Below are 7,332 nucleotides of genomic sequence, written 5' to 3'. Positions count from 1 at the left end.
TGTAGAAAAAAGGTTCCTCTATATGACTACCAGTCAAGAACCACTTTTAGTTGTATTAGCACCATTTGTTTTTAGAGTGTATAGTGTTTATAAGTTATGTCAACGTATCACAGGTCAAAACTTAAAATAGTAGGTTGAATTGACTTGCATAACCAAGTTGTTTTAACTTCATGCAGAATGTTTTTACAGTGTACACTGTCAGAAAAAAGGGTACGGTTGGGGTCCATTTGTGCCACTTAGGGTACAAATGGCGAAGTTGTACCCTCAGTGGGTCATAGTTGCACCTTAGGGTACTAAAATGTACCATTTAGGAATAAAAAGGGTACAAAAAGGTTTCCAACAGTCAGAGGGTCCATATTTGGACCATATAATCTCCAAACAAAGGTACAATTACTTGTGTAATCAGTTTCTTAATATTATTGTCTCTGGGTCACAAAACTTAGTTTTAACAATATTTCAGGCGATAATACATATGTATAATCTTTACATCTGCACTCATTAAGTGAAGATAGCGCCTTTAAAAAAAAGTGCTTAGACAAATTCGGAAATACCAGCGGCCGGCAGTGCTCGTTCACCTGTTGAGCACAGCCTGATCTTGGCCACTCCTATTGTTTGCTGCTGGCCTTGATTTATCTGTGTCTGGCGGTCAAAAATGACATTTTATTTGTTTTGGATATCTCTAACCAACAGTCTGGTCTCATGAATCTATTATTTGTTTATTTTATACATATTAAGTCTCGTATTATTGTTGTTATTATTATTTTTGGGCAGACGTAAAATGTATAAATAGATTTTTTTTATTTTAGATTTTTTTAACTGGAATTTGTTTTTGTCTGTACTTACTGTTACACGAAACAGAATAATGAAGTGGTTTTAATATTGCACTTTAACCAGTTTAAAAAAAATACGTTACTCAACGTTGAATTTGTGTTGTCCAATGGGGTTGAAGTTGAACACCGCGAGGCGCCGTGATTATGCACGCAAACAAATTTGGGACGACCCGACGGTTACTCGACATAATGGCGGTCTCACTTCAGTCACTATCCACGGAGGATATTCTTCAGAAATAAGAAGCTGGAATACAGGTCACCGAAGATGAAGCACAGAAATTCAGAGGTAAGTTTAGTTTTAAGTACTGTGAAAATCCGTTGGTTGGTTCTCTTCCGAGTTCTGTTGACTTAGTGAGTCGACCAACCTGACGCAATGAGGGGAACATTAAACTGGCCTGACAAAACCAACTTATTGATTTTTATGTTTAGTTTGTTGTTGTTTTTATTATTAAACCATAGCTTAATATATAACTTTTAGTGTACGTTAACTTATACGCAACAACGTCCGTCACGGAACGCCACAGTGTTGTACAGCCACAATGTTGTACAGTTAACGTTAAACCTAACATTAATTGACTCATAGACTTAGAAATTTAGTTTCCAGCATGTTCTTATTCCCGTGCCCTTGTTCACTTGGGACGCGAGTGAGCACCTGGTATGATTTGACGCATCACGCATGTATTTCATGTGTCTGAATTTAAGTTACACATAATAAAGCTCTTAACGTAAGTCAGGGGCGTGCCACTGGGCAAAGTGGGTCGGCTCGCTGTTAAACACATAACAAGAAACGTATAACAATACTGTGTTTTTTTATTACTCTGCCAAGTTGTTCAGAAGTTTTTGTTAACAGTAGTCGAACACGAATTCACACAATAGGTGTATTCGCGCTGCGGATACCGTCAGATGTATTAACTGTCTGTTACCTCAAAACTAAAATCGAGTGTAGACTGCTCTGTATGCTTTTTAATTACTCTTGCAGTATTTGATGTCATTCACAAGCAGTTCAAAATGCATTACTTTATAATACACAGACTTAGTGGGCGATAAACCGATAGATATGATAAACCAGTAGAAATTTGTCAACCGGTAGAGATTTTGGACTATCGGAAAATTAAATAAATGTTTAAAGGCATTGATTTTATTGTTGCTATTATATCATTGCTCATGCTGACCACTCTTTCCTTTTTACAGAGAATGAGGTTGATGGTGAAACAATAGATTGTGGCCTTACAGAGAACATGGTTTCATACTTATTTGAAGGCTTCTTTAAAAAACAGGCTAAGTTTAACAAATTTGCACGTGAGATGAAGGAGGTGGTGACAATAACTTAAGAACCAGTGCCGGCAGAGAACTATCAAGATACTTCATCTACTGAAATGTAAGTAGTACTGAGTATTGTGTATCTTATTTGCACCCCCCCCCCCGTTTAGTGCTTAAATGATGTATATATTTTTTGGATGGCCAATGCTGATATCTTAAAAGCAGGGTGTCTTTCTATATTTATTTTCCATAAATTTTATGTGCTTGTATATCATTTACATTTCAGAAATTGGTGGACTTGGTTTATGCATGTTTAAAAAGTAACATGTCAAAATCTCTTTGTTGAATTCCCTGTGGCCACTTACATAAACATAGTTGTAAAGTTAAAGGTGCAGTATGTAATTTTTAGAAGGATCTCTTGAAAGAAATGAAAAATAATACACAAAACTATATTATCAGTGGTGTATAAAGACCTTTTATAATGAACCGTTATGTTTTTATAAAATTGGAATGAGACGTTTTTATCTACATACATCGAGGGTCCTCCTACATGGAGGTCGCCATTTTGTGCCACCGTGTTTCTACAGAAGCCCTTAATGGACAAATATTATTACTAAGTTGTCTCTGATGATGAAATGTTTGTCTGGTGGTGGCTATCGTAGCTACTTCATGCATTTTAAAAGCGAGGGTTGGGCAGTGGACTGAGCCGTTGGTTGCAATTCGCAACTTCACCACTAGATGCCGCTAAAATTTACACACTGCACCTTTAAGATTGTATTTTAAGAACTAGTCTGATCAACTAGCTTAGACCAGTCTACCTTTTTATGTAACATTCCTAAAACAGTTACGTTCAGTCTTGAAGAAAAATACATGATTAAATGCATGACAAGTCTGTTATGCAGCTGACCACTGATCTATATAATTTTCCCCCTCATGTGTTAGCACACTTGGCACCAATCCCTCAAACGGAAATTTAAAGCTGAACGTGCACCTCTGGTCCATGATGAGGTGAGAAAAAGTAAGGACAAGTTTGGGGTCCTTAAGACTGAGGCCCACTGAACAATCTTCACCAGCGTGTCACAGATCTACTTATGGGGTGAGTGAATTCATTTGTAGTTCAAGTTTATTAGTCAAGGGCCACAAATATTTGACATAGGGTATGGGTATATATTGTGGTTAGGGCTGCATGATAAATCGCATGCGATACCACGCGCATCACGTCAGCAATGCCGGCTCCCCGATCAGTACCGAATCGCCATCAGCTGCTTTCAGACGGTGTGACATTACTGCACAGAGCCGTAGTTCCCTGACAAGCTGGGCCATATCGCATACATATTGCAGGCGATACGTCCGTGATAATGCGAAATTGCCCCGATTGTCAGTGACCTACGGCTCTGTGCAGTTAAAGCTGCTCCATCTGAAAACAGCTGATGGCGATTTAATACTTATCAAGGAACCGGCATTACTGAGGAGATGCGCGTGACAAACACATGCGATTTATCGTGCAGCCCTAATTGTGGTATGAAAAACTAAAGAAATTTTCACCTCAATCTTTCTAAATGTCATTGGAGATAAAATTTTGTCTGTGAGTGCATTTTCTTAACCATTTTCTTTTTAATCATAAAAATGTATAGGTTAGTGTGGTTTGAAGTAAAATTTGTATTTCTTCTATTATTATAATTATGCACATTTTATTTGGTTTTAACAGGAGATTGTTGTCAATGGTGAGGATGCATCCTCTATTCAGGGTCAGGTAAATGTTAATGATAATGGAAAATATGAAAATATTAAAATTTGAATTTATTTTGAAATTGTATGTTCATGTAAACTTTCTCTTTCTTTTAATTTTCAGTTGTGTGATGAAGTTGACAGAATGCATTCAGCTTAAGCCAGCGCTTCAGGGAGGGCTTTACCAGTCTTGTGCCAAAGGTGCTTCACTTCCCAAAATCTACTAAGCAAGAGTTGAGATGCTTGCAGATCTACCAGGTACAGACCAATTTTGTTAATTTGTAATGTGTTATGCTCATCAAGGCTAAATATTATTTTCAAATAGGGTTGGGAATTTAATTTTTTTTTCAATTTGATACTTTTGTTTGTGGTTTCGGTTTTGATTTGCTTTTAATTCAGTCCAATATAAAATTATAAAATTAGCATTCTGTATTTGCTTTCTGAAGAATAATTTAATACATTTTTACAATAGATGCTGACTTTCGTGCGACTCTCACATCCTTAAAGAGAAAGCGGAGAGATTCGTCACACTGGGAGAGGTATGGTACAGTTTGTTAAACTTGTAATGCTCTGATTGATACATTCTGTTCTGATAAATGGTGCATTTTTTTTTACTAATGTTTAACCTTTTTATCTTACAGTGTGATGCTGATACTCCATACCGAACTATACAGTTGGTTGAAACTGACTGGAAAACGGCTTTCTCCAAGAGGGTTCAAGTTCTTGTCAAAGTGGATCAGGTGGAGGTGTGTCAGGGAATGGGAGTTGAAGAAGGGATACAGTAATTGCAGCTTTCAGTGCATACTATGTTTTCAACTTGGCTTATCCACCCTGCATGAAGAATACACTGACCTTCTTGCAGCATGCCATAGCCAAGATCATTAAGGTGGGTGGCAAGCCCCTTCCAACAACTGTCACCCGAATGATCAATATCCTGTGCTGAACATGCCACAACATTATTCATGCACAAGGTGCAGAAGAAAAAAAGAAGGCCTTGCCTAGATGGTATTAAACAGACTATTCACGGCGTATAATTACCAGTGGTGTATAATTCACACTTTCATGCATACACAAACAAAGTTGACCCTGAGTGGAGTTTTATAAAACCAGGGCAAGAGATGGACTTCAGGCCCTTGACACATACTCTCTTGATGATACTGTAAAATGTTTGTGATCCTCAAGAATATTTAAGAAGTTCAAATGAATTGTGTAGTACATGTGTAGTTGTGTGAAATGTGTGGTGGTGATAAAATGTTTTTTTTTTTTTTTTTTTTAAATTTAAGAGTATAAAGTTAATGAATTGTGTACTGTTGTGGAAAAAACAACTGCTTTGTGATTTTAAGGAAAGAAAATTTGAGACTTAGTACTGTTTTGAAGTACTGTTTACTTTTATGTTATGTTTTATATAAAAATGACATGTTGTACTTCTTTTGAAAAAAAAAAAGCTTTACATGTGATGCTTGCTGTTTAAAACTGTATATTTAAAAGTGTATTAACTTTTGATCCTGCTATGAGACATTTGTAATACAGTGCTTAATGTTCATATGAAAAAATGTGAGGATTTTAAAAAAATATTTAATAAATGTAATGGAACAGCATTTTGGCCTTTTTAATGTGCTGTACAGTCTAGAGTACAAATTTGCCATTGTAAGGTACAAAAGGTTTGTCACTGGGGCAGTACCCTTAAAAGCACAAATTTGCACCTTTTATGAAGGTACATTATGGTACCATTGGAGTACAGGGTACAATTTAGTCACCAAAGGTACATTTTTGTCATTGAAAGGTACAATCAGCAAGGGTACTTATATGTACCTATGGTAAAGGGTACAATGAGTGTACCTTTGAGGGTACTGCCCCAGTGACAAGCCATTGTACCCCAAAAGGTACAAATTTGACACCTTTTTTCTAACAGTGTATATGTTTAACATTTTCCAAATTCTATGCAATAATTCAAATGAATTTCAAGTCACAAGCCAATTTTAATATACATTTCACCTTTTAACAGATGATATAACCATGATTCACACATAACATGTTTTGCATCTTTGAAAATTCATTCTCACATACTTTCTACAGGTGTCTGCTATTTTAGAACATAAAGACATTTGCATACTTATAACATCATTCAGAAAAGTATGGCAGCACCTTGTATGTAAAACAAACTACAGAACAAGCAATACATTTTAAAGTAAACATGTAAGTTATGAAATTTCCACCACCCATTTTTATCTATTCTGTTTGACAGGTTATAAATAAATGAGTAATTGTTGCTAATGAGCCGTACAGAAGCGTAGTTTTCCAACTCTGTGGATATAAAGAAGAGGTTGAACAAAACCAGCCAGAATAAAACACGTTCGACTTATTGCAAAATGGAGCATCAAAAGGCAACAATTTATATCCAGTGTGGTTTGTGGTGTAATCTCGTGTCAGCAGTGTGGCAGTTTCAATTGAGACGTTCATTTTGTTGCTTTCTTTCACCTAAACGATACCAAAGCACAGTGTCATTAATAGAAAAGAGTGAAATTAAATTCAAGCAAGTTGCCTTGAAAGTTTAAGTTAAGTCAGCCTTTTTTCTTAGAAAAGCACACGAGTCTTTAAACTCCTAACATTAGTTGCTTTATATGGCATTACAGTAAATCATCACTGTAAAAAAAATCTGTAGAAATTGCAGCTGGGTTGCCGGTAATTTGCCGTGGATTTGGATTTGTGTTGTTTACTGGCAACATTTTGTTCAAAGTTAAATGAACATTTAACATTTACAAGTCTTTGTCTTTACAGAGTAAAACTAAAAAACAGCATCAAGCAAAACATTCTGGGAAACAAAATCTGAAGCAAAAAACCGAAAAAGATTGATGATGATTTCTGGTTCCCAGAATGCTTTGCATGAGGCTGTTATTGTATAGTTTTATTCTGTAAAGATAAAGACTTGTTAATATTTCAAATTTATTTAACTTTGAACAAACTCTTGCCAGTGAATAACGTAGATGTGAATCTGCGGTGAATTACCGGCAACCCAGCTGCAATAACATTGAAATTTTTACGGACTTTTTTTACAGTGATTCTGTACCCTTTAAAAAGTCCAAATATGTATCTGTACTTTATAAAAGGGTATCACCCAAGTGACAGCTTTTGTACTTTTATCCAACATGTAATTTTACAATATACAGATCCATTTATTAGACTTGATTTGCTTTGCGTTTATACATGTATAGAATAATATTGTGAATGATTTACTGTTGAATACTTATGCAACTGAAGATTTCAGATGTTTTAACAAAGCAATAAACACCTTAATAAGCTTCTTAACAAATCATTTAATATTAATAAATTAGATCAAGTAAACCTAATTTTTTTGTAAAAAAAAAAATCAAAATTTTTATTATTTAAAATCTTGACCACATCTACTTGATCTGAAATAGAAAGGTTTATTACCTGAATTGTGATACTGTAGTCAAATATTCCCAGTAGCTTAACATCAATTTCGGCCTCTGTGTCGTGTAAGGATGTGTCTTAT

At 35.4% G+C, this 7,332-nt stretch overlaps 1 long non-coding RNA gene across 4 annotated transcripts; it reads left to right on the top strand.

Annotated features, from left to right (window-relative positions):
- The first annotated feature begins 601 nt into the window (after nt 1–601).
- Nucleotides 602–5,733, top strand: LOC129431150 (uncharacterized). 4 transcript variants are annotated; one of them, XR_012371212.1, is made up of 7 exons: nt 602–1,116; nt 2,022–2,208; nt 3,033–3,186; nt 3,799–3,814; nt 3,943–4,076; nt 4,291–4,357; nt 4,460–5,733. It is a non-coding gene; the product is annotated as an uncharacterized lncRNA (long non-coding RNA). The 4 variants fall into 4 exon arrangements; XR_012371211.1 differs by having other exon boundaries at nt 3,799–3,838; XR_012371210.1 differs by having other exon boundaries at nt 3,799–3,843.
- The last annotated feature ends 1,599 nt before the right edge of the window (nt 5,734–7,332 follow it).

This window comes from Misgurnus anguillicaudatus, chromosome 9 (assembly GCF_027580225.2).
Source record: "Misgurnus anguillicaudatus chromosome 9, ASM2758022v2, whole genome shotgun sequence".
Lineage (NCBI taxonomy): Eukaryota > Metazoa > Chordata > Actinopteri > Cypriniformes > Cobitidae > Misgurnus > Misgurnus anguillicaudatus.
The sequence above is the reverse complement of the archived record's forward strand: the minus strand, read 5'-3'. Positions and strand labels throughout refer to the sequence as shown.